This window comes from Helianthus annuus, chromosome 8 (assembly GCF_002127325.2).
Source record: "Helianthus annuus cultivar XRQ/B chromosome 8, HanXRQr2.0-SUNRISE, whole genome shotgun sequence".
Taxonomy (NCBI): Eukaryota; Viridiplantae; Streptophyta; class Magnoliopsida; order Asterales; family Asteraceae; genus Helianthus; species Helianthus annuus.
The window spans coordinates 99,951,487-99,966,169 of record NC_035440.2 but is presented as its reverse complement, the minus strand read 5'-3'; positions in this window follow the sequence as shown (position 1 = coordinate 99,966,169).

The following is a 14,683-nucleotide window of genomic DNA, read 5'->3' as shown; positions in this document are numbered from 1 at the left end:
TTATTCAGTTTTGTTACAACTATGTTTTTTTATTTAATAATATGCATTAGTCGGGTTGGATCAGGCAACAGGTCGCGTCATAACAGGTCACATTAAAAAGCTTATTTTGGTTCTAGTAATAACGTGTTTGGGTCAAATCCACATTTAACAAATTTCTGATGAGTTTGCATTCTCCAAAAGAACTATATTTACAATTTATGTTTTTTATATCTAAATACTATACAATTTATATCTATAAGGTAGACTTGAAAGTTAACATAAATTTGAAGACACTAAGAAAAACTATAATGTATTTGGTACAAGTCTGGATGTATAAAGAACATGGCATATATCATCTTACCCCTCTTATGATATTAATGGAATATTTGGTGAACATAGAGATAAGCCGACCTACTTTAAACACATTAATTATATTTGGGTATTTTTCTTGTTGTTATGTAAATACGTAGTAGTTATATACTTAATTTAAATAGTATTTAATTATCAAAATATAAAGATTTAGTGTGTATTTAAATATTAATTTAAAGTATTATAAATAAGTTTATTATTATTATTATAACTATGTAAATAATTAGTAATTATATACTTATTACTTAATTTAACTATTATTTAATTATATAAATATAAATAGGAAATTTAAATTTAAATAGTACAATAATTATTATAAATAAGATAATTTTGTTATGGTGAATTAAATAATCTCATGTGTATTAAGTAATGTATTAGTTTTTTTTTAACGGCAAAAAATCTCACGTGTAAACCCATTCTGCTTAGGCTATGTCCAAGGTCGACTCCTTTCTCGCTCCATTGATGGGATGAATCGGGGTTTAATCCCGGGTTCGAACCTGACGGTGCGCGAGGGTTTACGGATTTCATCCGGTTCCTGTGTATCGGGTTTAATCCCGGGATTAAACCCTGGATTCCACGGTCCTCCCAACCGCCGAGGTGATCCCACCTCGCAGACCGCCACCCAGCAAGCCTGAGTCTGGGGTAAATCCGCTGCCGTAGGGGCATTGGGAACGAGCAAGACTCGAACCCGCCACTTCCGGGTTAGAATGCGGGCTGATGGCCATTGGGCTGACACCCAATGGTTACTTAATTTAACTATTATTTAATTAAATAAATATAAATAGGAAATTTAAATTTAAATATTACAATAACTTATTATAAATAAGATAATTTTGTTATGGTGAATTAAATAATCTCATGTGTATTAAGTAATGTATTAGTTTTTTTTAACGGCAAAAAAATCTCACGTGTAAACCCACTCTGCTCGGGCTATGTCCAAGGTCGACTCTTTGACCGCCATGAGACCGTGCCCTCTGATACACAGGAACCGGATGGAATCCGTAAACCCTCACCCACTGTCAGGTTCGAACCCGGGATTAAACCCCGATTCTTCCCATCACCCAGATGTCCCTCGAACATTAGCCCAAGCGGGAATCGAACCTTCGTCTCCACAAAGGAGGCCAAACCTTTTGACCACTCGACCAACATCTCAGGAAAAATAACATTAGTTAAAAGATGTTTATTAAATAGGGGCAACGTAGTAACTATTAAATAAGAGACAGATTTGAGTGGGAGCGCGATTGTCATGAATAGTAAACACTTTTTGTATGTTTTTCCTAAATAATAGAAGCAAACAAGATGTACTCATATCAGAGAAATATTTTTTTAAATGTGTCCACATAGAAAACTAGTTTTTGTGGCTACACCCATTTGAGAAAGAAACCCAGATATAAGCCTTACGACAGTCAAGGGTTATTACTCGTCATTAGCCAGCAGCGCTCGATAACTTCCTTGTTGTTTGCTATACTTTTACCTTTTGTTTTTTTTTTTAATTTTTTTTGCTTTTGTGTCACTTTGTTATTTTTTTGCTGGACGTTAAGTATATAAATGCACATACAAAGAATTGCTCAACGAAACCACAAGAATTTTTTATCTTTTATTTTAAGCCCACACCCACACAATGATTCTTAATACACACAGCAAAATAACCAAGATTTAAGCAGTCCTGGTCTGTTTTACATGGTTTTTGATTACTACCATCATCATTCTTAGATTGAATTTGATCGGCCACCGATGATTTTTCTTGAGCAAGCACATGTGATATTTGTAAGCCTGCAACATATATTTTATAATCAATATACTAGGAACATGCTTAAATCTATGATGAATCAATGGATAAACGATGTACCATAGACCGAGAACAATAACGCAACCAAGAATGCCATCTTCAATGAAGTTGCGGCCATGTTTGAGTAGATTAAAATGCAATAAGGTGAGAAGTAAGCAATTTGTATCCACTTGAAAGTAAACTACACATGCTGGTATATATAGTGCTTTAAAATCATAATAATTTAACCAAAGAGGCTGAAAAATTATCTTGAATCGTCATTAATGTTCACTTAAAGACTCATAAAATGTGTTGTTTTATTTTATGTTATATAATAAAAAATAACATCGTAGGATATGATATTTTATTAAGACTTTACTGCATATGTTCGCATAATATTGTAATTATTTTTAATTTTATAGATTTAAATATTATTTTATTGGTTGGTGGGTAGTTGGGTTATTAATTATGTTGGATTATTAGTTGTGTTATTAATTATGTTGGATTATTAATTAATTAATAAAGTATAATTGAAATTTAATAAAGTTGAGTTATGGATTATGTTTGATATTAATTAAATTGTACAGATTAAGTAAAATAATAATTAAATAATGACACAAAGTTAACTAACCTAATGAGAATGATAATAAATTATTTATTTCATATATTTTTTTTTATAATCATGGGAGCCCCGCCGACTTTTATTTATCATTTTATTATCCTTAAATTGGTCCCCGTTCAAAACCGGCTCGGGTTTATTATAAAGAAGTATTAAAACTGGTTTTGGCCAAATTAGTTTGTTTTAGGAACCGGGATGGTGCAAAATTAAACCGAACCTCCTAGAACTAAATAGGCTTGAGGGAAATTGAAACACTTTCTTTTTTAGTAATATTTTACTTTAGGTCCTTTTGTATTTAGTGGGATGGCTCACATGATACGGCAGGTCTCACTTCGGCTTTTTTTGAAAAGTGCAATGCAATCCGACCTTTTTTAAACACCGATTATATTAGGGCATTATTATTATTATTATTATTATTATTATTATGATTATTATTATTATTATTATGTAAATATTTAGTAACTATATTATTAAGTATTTAAAAAACATAATACTTAATTTAAATAGTATTTACTAAAAATGTATATAGTAAAAGTAGCACTTTCGAAAAGCGTAACTTAACCGACATGCCTTAAATAGTGATTTTGTTTGGGTATTAATATTGTTGTTTTTATCACTATGTAAATATGTAGTGGTTATATACTTAAGTAGTTAAATTAGATAATACTTTATTTAAAAATATTGGGATTTATAAATAGTCAATGTAAATTTAAATGTTAATTAATTCTACAAATATAGTTTTTACTTATTTTTATTTATATGATAAAATTTATAATTTATTAATTTAATATTTTAATTTTGAATATAAGTTATTCAGTTTTGTTACAACTATATTTTTTTATTTAATAATATGCATTAGTCGGGTTGGATCAGGCAACAGGTCGCGTCATAACAGGTCACATTAAAAAGCTTATTTTGGTTCTAGTAATAACGTGTTTGGGTCAAATCCACATTTAACAAATTTCTGATGAATTTGCATTCTCCAAAAGAACTATATTTACAATTTATGTTTTTTATATCTAAATACTATACAATTTATATCTATAAGGTAGACTTGAAAGTTAACATAAATTTGAAGACACTAAGAAAAACTATAATGTATTTGGTACAAGTCTGGATGTATAAAGAACATGTCATATATCATCTTACCCCTCTTATGATATTAATGGAATATTTGGTGAACATAGAGATAAGCCGACCTACTTTAAACACATTAATTATATTTGGGTATTTTTCTTGTTGTTATGTAAATACGTAGTAGTTATATACTTAATTTAAATAGTATTTAATTATCAAAATATAAAGATTTAGTGTGTATTTAAATATTAATTTAAAGTATTATAAATAAGTTTATTATTATTATTATAACTATGTAAATAATTAGTAATTATATACTTATTACTTAATTTAACTATTATTTAATTATATAAATATAAATAGGAAATTTAAATTTAAATAGTACAATAATTATTATAAATAAGATAATTTTGTTATGGTGAATTAAATAATCTCATGTGTATTAAGTAATGTATTAGTTTTTTTTTAACGGCAAAAAATCTCACGTGTAAACCCATTCTGCTTGGGCTATGTCCAAGGTCGACTCCTTTCTCGCTCCATTGATGGGATGAATCGGGGTTTAATCCCGGGTTCGAACCTGACGGTGCGCGAGGGTTTACGGATTTCATCCGGTTCCTGTGTATCGGGTTTAATCCCGGGATTAAACCCTGGATTCCACGGTCCTCCCAACCGCCGAGTTGATCCCACCTCGCAGACCGCCACCCAGCAAGCCTGAGTCTGGGGTAAATCCGCTGCCGTAGGGGCATTGGGAACGAGCAAGACTCGAACCCGCCACTTCCGGGTTAGAATGCGGGCTGGTGGCTATTGGGCTGACACCCAATGGTTAATTTAACTATTATTTAATTAAATAAATATAAATAGGAAATTTAAATTTAAATATTACAATAACTTATTATAAATAAGATAATTTTGTTATGGTGAATTAAATAATCTCATGTGTATTAAGTAATGTATTAGTTTTTTTTAACGGCAAAAAAATCTCACGTGTAAACCCACTCTGCTCGGGCTATGTCCAAGGTCGACTCTTTGACCGCCATGAGACCGTGCCCTCTGATACACAGGAACCGGATGGAATCCGTAAACCCTCACCTACTGTCAGGTTCGAACTCGGGATTAAACCCCGATTCTTCCCATCACCCAGATGTCCCTCGAACATTAGCCCAAGCGGGAATCGAACCTTCGTCTCCACAAAGGAGGCCAAACCTTTTGACCACTCGACCAACATCTCAGGAAAAATAACATTAGTTAAAAGATGTTTATTAAATAGGGGCAACGTAGTAACTATTAAATAAGAGACAGATTTGAGTGGGAGCGCGATTGTCATGAATAGTAAACACTTTTTGTATGTTTTTCCTAAATAATAGAAGCAAACAAGATGTACTCATATCAGAGAAATATTTTTTTAAATGTGTCCACATAGAAAACTAGTTTTTGTGGCTACACCCATTTGAGAAAGAAACCCAGATATAAGCCTTACGACAGTCAATGGTTATTACTCGTCATTAGCCAGCGCTCGATAACTTCCTTGTTGTTTGCTGTACTTTTACCTTTTGTTTTTTTTTTAATTTTTTTTGCTTTTGTGTCACTTTGTTATTTTTTTGCTGGACCTTAAGTATATAAATGCACATACAAAGAATTGCTCAACGAAACCACAAGAATTTTTTATCTTTTATTTTAAGCCCACACCCACACAATGATTCTTAATACACACAGCAAAATAACCAAGATTTAAGCAGTCCTGGTCTGTTTTACAAGGTTTTTGATTACTACCATCATCATTCTTAGATTGAATTTGATCGGCCACCGATGATTTTTCTTGAGCAAGCACATGTGATATTTGTAAGCCTGCAACATATATTTTATAATCAATATACTAGGAACATGCTTAAATCTATGATGAATCAATGGATAAACGATGTACCATAGACCGAGAACAATAACGCAACCAAGAATGCCATCTTCAATGAAGTTGCGGCCATGTTTGAGTAGATTAAAATGCAATAAGGTGAGAAGTAAGCAATTTGTATCCACTTGAAAGTAAACTACACATGCTGGTATATATAGTGCTTTAAAATAATAATAATTTAACCAAAGAGGCTGAAAAATTATCTTAAATCGTCATTAATGTTCACTTAAAGACTCATAAAATGTGTTGTTTTATTTTATGTTATATAATAAAAAATAACATCGTAGGATATGATATTTTATTAAGACTTTACTGCATATGTTCGCATAATATTGTAATTATTTTTTAATTTTATAGATTTAAATATTATTTTATTGGTTGGTGGGTAGTTGGGTTATTAATTATGTTGGATTATTAGTTGTGTTATTAATTATGTTGGATTATTAATTAATAAAGTATAATTGAAATCTAATAAAGTTGAGTTATTGATTATGTTTGATATTAATTAAATTGTACAGATTAAGTAAAATTATAATTAAATAATGACACAAAGTTAACTAACCTAATGAGAATAATAATAAATTATTTATTTCATATTTTTTTTTATAATCATGGGAGCCCTGCTGACTTTTATTTATCATTTTATTATCCTTAAATTGGTCCCCGTTCAAAACCGGCTCGGGTTTATTATAAAGAAGTATTAAAACTGGTTTTGGCCAAATTAGTTTGTTTTAGGAATCGGGATGGTGCAAAATTAAACCGAACCTCCTAGAACTAAATAGGCTTGAGGGAAATTAAAACACTTTCTTTTTTAGTAATATTTTACTTTAGGTCCTTTTGTATTTAGTGGGATGACTCACATGATACGGCAGGTCTCACTTCGGCTTTTTTTGAAAAGTGCAATGCAATCCGACCTTTTTTAAACACCGATTATATTAGGGTATTATTATTATTATTATTATTATTATTATTATTATTATTATTATTATTATGTAAATATTTAGTAACTATATTATTAAGTATTTAAAAAACATAATACTTAATTTAAATAGTATTTACTAAAAATGTATATAGTAAAAGTAGCACTTTCGAAAAGCGTAACTTAACCGACATGCCTTAAATAGTGATTTTGTTTGGGTATTAATATTGTTGTTTTTATCACTATGTAAATATGTAGTGGTTATATACTTAAGTAGTTAAATTAGATAATACTTTATTTAAAAATATTTGGATTTATAAATAGTCAATGTAAATTTAAATGTTAATTAATTCTACAAATATAGTTTTTACTTATTTTTATTTATATGATAAAATTTATAATTTATTAATTTAATATTTTAATTTTGAATATAAGTTATTTAGTTTTGTTACAACTATATTTTTTTATTTAATAATATGCATTAGTCGGGTTGGATCAGGCAACAGGTCGCGTCATAACAGGTCACATTAAGAAGCTTATTTTGGTTCGAGTAATAACGTGTTTGGGTCAAATCCACACATTTAACAAATTTCTGATGAGATTGCATTCTCCAAAAGAACTATATTTACAATTTATATTTTTATATCTAAATACTATACAATTTATATCTATAAGGTAGACTTGAAAGTTAACATAAATTTGAAGACACTAAGAAAAACTATAATGTATTTGGTACAAGTCTGGATGTATAAAGAACATGTCATATATCATCTTACCCCTCTTATGATATTAATGGAATATTTGGTGAACATAGAGATAAGCCGACCTACTTTAAACACATTAATTATATTTGGGTATTTTTCTTGTTGTTATGTAAATACCTAGTAGTTATATACTTAATTTAAATAGTATTTAATTATCAAAATATAAAGATTTAGTGTGTATTTAAATATTAATTTAAAGTATTATAAATAAGTTTATTATTATTATTATAACTATGTAAATATTTAGTAATTATATACTTATTACTTAATTTAACTATTATTTAATTATATAAATATAAATAGGAAATTTAAATTTAAATAGTACAATAATTATTATAAATAAGATAATTTTGTTATGGTGAATTAAATAATCTCATGTGTATTAAGTAATGTATTAGTTTTTTTTTAACGGCAAAAAATCTCACGTGTAAACCCATTCTGCTTGGGCTATGTCTAAGGTCGACTCCTTTCTCGCTCCATTGATGGGATGAATCGGGGTTTAATCCCGGGTTCGAACCTGACGGTGCGCAAGGGTTTACGGATTCCATCCGGTTCCTGTGTATCGGGTTTCATCCCGGGATTAAACCCGGGATTCCACGGTCCTCCCAACCGCCGAGGTGATCCCACCTCGCAGACCGCCACCCAGCAAGCCTGAGTCTGGGGGTAAATCCGCTGCCGTAGGGGCATTGGGAACGAGCAAGACTCGAACCCGCCACTTCCGGGTTAGAATGCGGGCTGGTGGCCATTGGGCTGACACCCAATGGTTACTTAATTTAACTATTATTTAATTAAATAAATATAAATAGGAAATTTAAATTTAAATATTACAATAACTTATTATAAATAAGATAATTTTGTTATGGTGAATTAAATAATCTCATGTGTATTAAGTAATGTATTAGTTTTTTTTAACGGCAAAAAAATCTCACGTGTAAACCCACTCTGCTCGGGCTATGTCCAAGGTCGACTCTTTGACCGCCATGAGACCGTGCCCTCTGATACACAGGAACCGGATGGAATCCGTAAACCCTCACCCACTGTCAGGTTCTAACCCGGGATTAAACCCCGATTCGTCCCATCACCCAGATGTCCCTCGAACATTAGCCCAAGCGGGAATCGAACCTTCGTCTCCACAAAGGAGGCCAAACCTTTTGACCACTCGACCAACATCTCAGGAAAAGTAACATTAGTTAAAAGATGTTTATTAAATAGGGGCAACGTAGTAACTATTAAATAAGAGACAGATTTGAGTGGGAGCGCGATTGTCATGAATAGTAAACACTTTTTGTATGTTTTTTCTAAATAATAGAAGCAAACAAGATGTACTCATATCAGAGAAATATTTTTTTAAATGTGTCCACATAGAAAACTAGTTTTTGTGGCTACACCCATTTGAGAAAGAAACCCAGATATAAACCTTACGACAGTCAAGGGTTATTACTCGTCATTAGCCAACGCTCGATAACTTCCTTGTTGTTTGCTATACTTTTACCTTTTGTTTTTTTTTAACTTTTTTTTGCTTTTGTGTCACTTTGTTATTTTTTTGCTAGACCTTAATATATAAATGCACATACAAAGAATTGCTCAACGAAACCACAAGAATTTTTTATCTTTTATTTTAAGCCCACACCCACACAATGATTCTTAATACACACAGCAAAATAACCAAGATTTAAGCAGTCCTGGTCTGTTTTACAAGGTTTTTGATTACTACCATCATCATTCTTAGATTGAATTTGATCGGTCACCGATGATTTTTCTTGAGCAAGCACATGTGATATTTGTAAGCCTGTAACATATATCATATAATCAATATACTAGGAACATGCTTAAATCTATGATGAATCAATGGATAAACGATGTACCATAGACCGAGAACAATAACGCAACCAAGAATGCCATCTTCAATGAAGTTGCGGCCATGTTTGAGTAGATTAAAATGCAATAAGGTGAGAAGTAAGCAATTTGTATCCACTTGAAAGTAAACAACACACCGGTATATATAGTGCTTTAAAATAATCCATATCTATATATATTATATATTATTATATATTGTATTATATATATATGTTATAAACTTCCTTTTCCTTTCTTTTGTTTTGTAACCGACGTAACCATATTATTATAATCAAATCGAAATGGAATATATATGTATATAAAATAAAATTTGTATACAAGAGAATGAAAATGAAATATAAGTATATTAAATAGAATTTATATAAATGAAATGTTCACGTGGTTTAATTGGAAGTACAAATTGTTTAAAACCATGTAGATTTTGAAGGAAATATTTATTATTACACGTAATGGAGGGTTTCAAATAAGCAATTAGTGTGTTTATAATGTAATCATTTAATTAAAACCCATAACTCACTTCATTTTTCCCTACGTTATATTTTTGAAGACAACCATAGGTTACACATCAATGCACATTTAATAATCATTTAATTAAAACCCATAACTCAGTTTCAAGAGTTTTATGATCATTGAAGGAAATTAAAAAATAGTTTTTCTTTTATTATTAAAGGGGTATATGAACTAGAAAAAAACATATAAATATGTAACCGCATACATACGGGTCGAACCAACCTTATAAACTTCCTTTTCCTTTCTTTTGTTTTGTAACCTAAGTAACCATATTAGTATAATCAAATCAAAATGGAATATATGTATATAAAATAAAATTTATATACAAGAGAATGAAAATGAAATATAAGTATATATTAAATAGAATTTATATAAATGAAATGTTCACGTGGTTTAATTGGAAGTAAAAATTGTTTAAAACCATGTAGATTTTGAAGGAAATATTTATTATTACACGTAATGGAGGGTTTCAAATAAGCAATTAGTGTGTTTATAATGTAATCATTTAATTAAAACCCATAACTCACTTCATTTTTCCCTACGTTATATTTTTGAAGGCAACCATGGGTTACACATCAATGCAAATTTAATAATCATTTAATTAAAACCCATAACTCACTTCATTTTTTCCTACGTTATATTTTTTTGAAGGCAACCATGGGTTACACATCAATGCACATTTAATAATAATAATAATAATAATAATAATAATAATAATAATAATAATAATAATAATAATAATAATAATAATAATAATAATAATAATAACACACATCAATTCTCATGGGTTACCTTTTCATCTTGGATGCTTTATAAACTATCCCAGAAAGTAGTGAACTCGCTTTAATCAAGAGTGTGTGAGCACCATATTTTATCAATCTTATGGTTTGGTGTTGATAAGGGTTTTAGAAAGCTGCACACAACATGCTTTATCAATCTTATGGTTTATATGCAAGCCCTCACCACATGAGTCTTCATTGATGGTTGTGGATGTTGGTCTTGCAGCAAATCTGCTGCTTGTTATACATAGTGGGTGTGATGAATCATGATCCATCATCGAAGCTACAATCTGGAGAGCTTTTGAAATTGTGTAGCTTAAATTATTCAGATTCATTTTTTAATTCAAATGCAAGCTTACAAGAACTATCCAGTGATCAATGGAGGTGATAGCACTTTTATGATCCCATTCAAGACTTGGGCACAAGCAAAGATGATTACTTTATCGAAGTTTATTAATCCATTTAGTTACATATTTGTGTTTTTAATTTCATATCATGTTTAAGTTTATAATTTTGCTTTGCTCATAATTAAGTTTTTGTCTATATTGGTCAGAGTGATTGATTGTTGAGAAGACAGTAGTAGTGTCATTTGTTTGAAGAACTGACTAAAGAATCAAACTTCACAAATAATGCATTTTAAAATAGATTTATATGATCTTACTATTTAGTTCATTGTGGAACTATTAAAAATGGGAAATTAAAAGTTTAGATGATAAACCATGAGTGTCAATGAGTTAGAGGATTTCAGGGGACGAGAATTTGTTATGTCTATTTAAAAAAAAAAACTTTTTACACAAATGCATGGTTCATTTTAAGATGATTTTCTTGGGTTTTGAAAGAATATGTTATGTCTATTTTTTACAGCTTTTCTTATGCTGGAAACAGTTATGGGATGTTGGAAACGTAAAGACCTAAGAATTTCAGACACAAATTAATTTTAGACCAATTTTAGTGTGTGTATGAAGCCACATGTTGAAAAATAAAATATGCATGTGATGTTTATTAAATATCAATTTATAATCATATTTATATGAGAATGACTAATTTTTCTAATCTTTAAATTAAAAATTAAATAAAAACCACATATGGAACAAATTTTTAGTTATATATTTTATTTTAGAGCCAAACAGAACTATGGAATGGTTTATAATTAAACGATAACAAAAAAAATATATTATTGTATGCCAAAATTTAATATTATTTAAACAATGGGATTTAATATTTGAATCAAATCAAAACGTTGTAATTTAAAGATATTAAAGAAATATCATTTAAAATATTAACTGTCTACATCCCCTAATCAAGTAAAATTTTAACCAACACAATTTATGAATTAACAAAAATACTTATAATTGTTTGCTATACTAACCAATAATTTAAGGTCCAATAAGGCACAAATTTACTAATATTAATCTAAAATTTTCACTTCATCCCTTAGATTACAAATACTTCACAATATGTGCACTAAGGTTTGACATAATTTTGATAAAGCCCTAAACGTTAATAATCAAATTAATCTAATTAGTATAATTATTTTATCATTTATTTGATTTATAATTTGATTTTCTTTAAATTATTAAAACATTCACATTGGAACCTCTATTCTATATAATATAGAGAAAATAACAGAGGAAATAATAAAAACACCATTACATTGGAATCTCAATAATAGAGAAAAATATATAGAAAGTAAAGTACACCTCTATATTTAGAGGTTTATATTTAACCCTCAATATTTATATTATGAGTGTGTAGAAAAGAGAAAAATAATAAAATAATTGTTTGTGAGTAAGAAATAGATACAGAAATAGAGTTGGATGTAAGATGTTTTTTAAAAAATTAACAAAATATAGAGAAAGTTGTGTTTTTATATAGAAGGAGATAAAGGCTCCAGTCCAATGTGAATGCTCTTATAAAGTACTAATGAGTGGGCGCCCTATTTATTTCCTCTCTGCTATGGTCCATGTTAATCTTTACCTACTATCTTGTTAATTTATATTAGCATGCCTTAAATTAATAATAATGGGTTCTTCTTCTTAAATACTTCAACTCAAGTTAACATTTTCATCTCAAGTTAAATTTTTGGTTATTAATCGAAAATCGATTAGACCTAATGTTCATAATCGATTAAGCAAACCGAAATAATTAAAACCCAACGGTTTTTTAAATACCTTAATCAAAAGTTTTGGTTATGGTTGTGTTTGTGGCTCAAAGCTAAACTGAACAACAGCTTATGCACACCCTTAAAATCACCAACCGAGGTGTTGTGATTATCGCTGCAACGCGCGGGCACCCCACTAGTAATTTAAAATAAGAGGCTCAAAAATTTATCTTGAATCGTCATTAATGTTCACATAAAGACTCATAAAATCTCTGTTGTTTTATTTTATGCTATATAATAAAATATAACATCGTAGGATATGATATTTTATTAAGACTTTACAGCATATGTTCGCATAATATTGTAATTATTTTTTAATTTTATAGATTTAAATATTATTTTATTGGTTGGTGGGTAGTTGGGTTATTAATTATGTTAGATTAGTTGGGTTATTAATTATGTTGGATTATTAATTAATAAAGTATAATTGAAATTGAGTCATTGATTATGTTTGATATTAATTAAATTGTACAGATTAAGTAAAATTATAATCATAAAAATATAATAATTAAATAATGACACAAAGTTAACTAACTTAACGAGAATGATAACAAATGGTGCAAAATTAAACCGAACCTCCTAGAACCAAATGGGGTGGAGGGAAATTAAAACACTTTCTTTTTTGGTAATATTTTACGTTAGGTCCTTTTGTATTAGTGGGATGGCTCATGCGATACAGCAGGTCTCACTTCGGCTTTTTTTGAAGAGTGCAATGTAATCCGACCTTCTTTAAACACCGATTATATTAGGGCATTGTTGTTGTTGTTATTATTATTATTATTATGTAAATATTTAGTAACTATATAATTAATTATTTAAAAAATATAATGCTTAATTTAAATAGTATTTACTAAAAATGTATACAGTAAATGTAGTACTTTCGAAAAGCGTAACCTAACCGACATGCCTTAAATAGTGATTTTGTTTGGGTATTAATATTGTTGTTTTTATTTTATGTAAATATGAAGTGGTTATATACTTAAGTAGTTAAATTAGATAATACTTTATTTAAAAATATTTGGATTTATAAATAGTCAATGTAAATATAAATGTTAATTAATTCTACAAATATAGTTTTTACTTATTTTTATTTATATAATAGTATTTAATATTTATTAATTTAATACTTTAATTTTGAATTTATCTTATTCAGTTTTGTTACAATAATATTTTTTTATTTAATAATATACATTAGTCGGGTCGGACCGGGCAACTGGTCGCGTCATAACAAGTTACATTAAGAAGCTTATGTTGGTACGTGTTCGGGTCAAATCCACATTTAACAAATTTCTGATCAGATTGCATTCTCCAAAAGAACTATATTTACAATTTATGTTTTTATATCTAAATACTATACAATTTATATCTATAAGGTAGACTTGAAAGTTTACATAAATTTGAAGACACTAAGAAAAACTATAATGTATTTGGTACAAGTCTTGATGTATAAACAACATGTCATTTATCATTTTACCCCTCTTGTGATATTAATGGAATATTTGGTGAACATAAAGATAAGCCGACCTACCTTAAACATACTAATTATATTTGGGTATTTTTGTTGTTGTTGTTATGTAAACACTTAGTATTTATATACTTAATTTAAATAGTATTTAATTATCAAAATATAAAGATTTAGTGTGTATTTAAATATTAATTTAAAGTATTATAAATAAGCTTCTTATTATTATAACTATGTAAATATTTAGTAATTATATACTTAATACTTAATTTAATACTATTTAATTATATAAATATAAATAGTAAATTTGAATATTACAATAACGTATTATAAATAAGATAATTGTTGTTGTGGTGAATTAAATAATCTCATGTGTATTAAGTTATGTATTAGCTTTTTTTGAACGGCAAAGAATCTCACGTGTAAACCCACCCTGCTCGGGCTATGTCCAAGATCGACTCCTTGACCGCCATGAGACCGTGGCTTCTGATACACGGGAACTGGATGGAATCC